The sequence below is a fragment of the Mandrillus leucophaeus genome, unplaced genomic scaffold (genome assembly GCF_000951045.1).
Source record: "Mandrillus leucophaeus isolate KB7577 unplaced genomic scaffold, Mleu.le_1.0 Scaffold250, whole genome shotgun sequence".
NCBI lineage: Eukaryota > Metazoa > Chordata > Mammalia > Primates > Cercopithecidae > Mandrillus > Mandrillus leucophaeus.
In genome coordinates, this window is record NW_012102588.1 from 2,431,533 (window position 1) to 2,432,037 (window position 505).

Sequence of the window (505 nt, forward strand, 5' to 3'; positions counted from 1 at the left end):
CCCCCGAGGCCAGCCCCGCGTCCTGGCCCCTCCCGCGCTCCTCGGCTCGGTACTCACGTGAGATAACGGCCCAAAGAGTCGGGTAAAGCGTCTTCTCTTTTTCGGCGGAATTTTTAAAGAGGGATGTGGTTACCTTGAGCAGAAATACCCAAGGCGGCCTGGGCCATAGGCTGCGGGAACGACGTGGGGGTAAAAGCGCGGCACCGACACCAGCTGTGCAGCAGTGGCGGCGGCGGCCGAAGGAGAAATAGAACAGCGCAGGCAAAAGAAGAAAGGCGCGGTCTGGGTGGGAAGAGGATTCGGACTCGTAACACCGCAGAGCAGCACAGTGAGAAAGGATGAGACGAGGCAGAGGAGGCGACGGCAGAAGAAAAAAGGAAAAAAAGAAACGCTGCGGCCGCGATCTGAGCCTGAGAGTGTGAGAAGGCGGCGCCAGCGACGCCAGTATTTATATTAGGGGGCGTGGCCTGGTGACATCACAGCCGGCCGGGCAGCCGCGCGAGCG

The 505-nt window shown here is 60.8% G+C and overlaps 1 protein-coding gene across 3 annotated transcripts in view; it reads right to left on the minus strand.

Annotated features, from left to right (window-relative positions):
- Positions 1–505, minus strand: part of AZIN1 (antizyme inhibitor 1) — an 87,855-nt gene that overhangs the window by 38,248 nt on the left and 49,102 nt on the right. For 2 of the 3 annotated variants that reach the window (XM_011983496.1, XM_011983498.1), the window contains exon 1: positions 58–505. The exons of the other annotated variant lie outside the window; for it this stretch is intronic. The gene's annotated coding sequence lies outside the window, so the exon portion shown is untranslated. The remainder of the gene's footprint in view (positions 1–57) is intronic. 3 annotated transcript variants of the gene reach the window in all.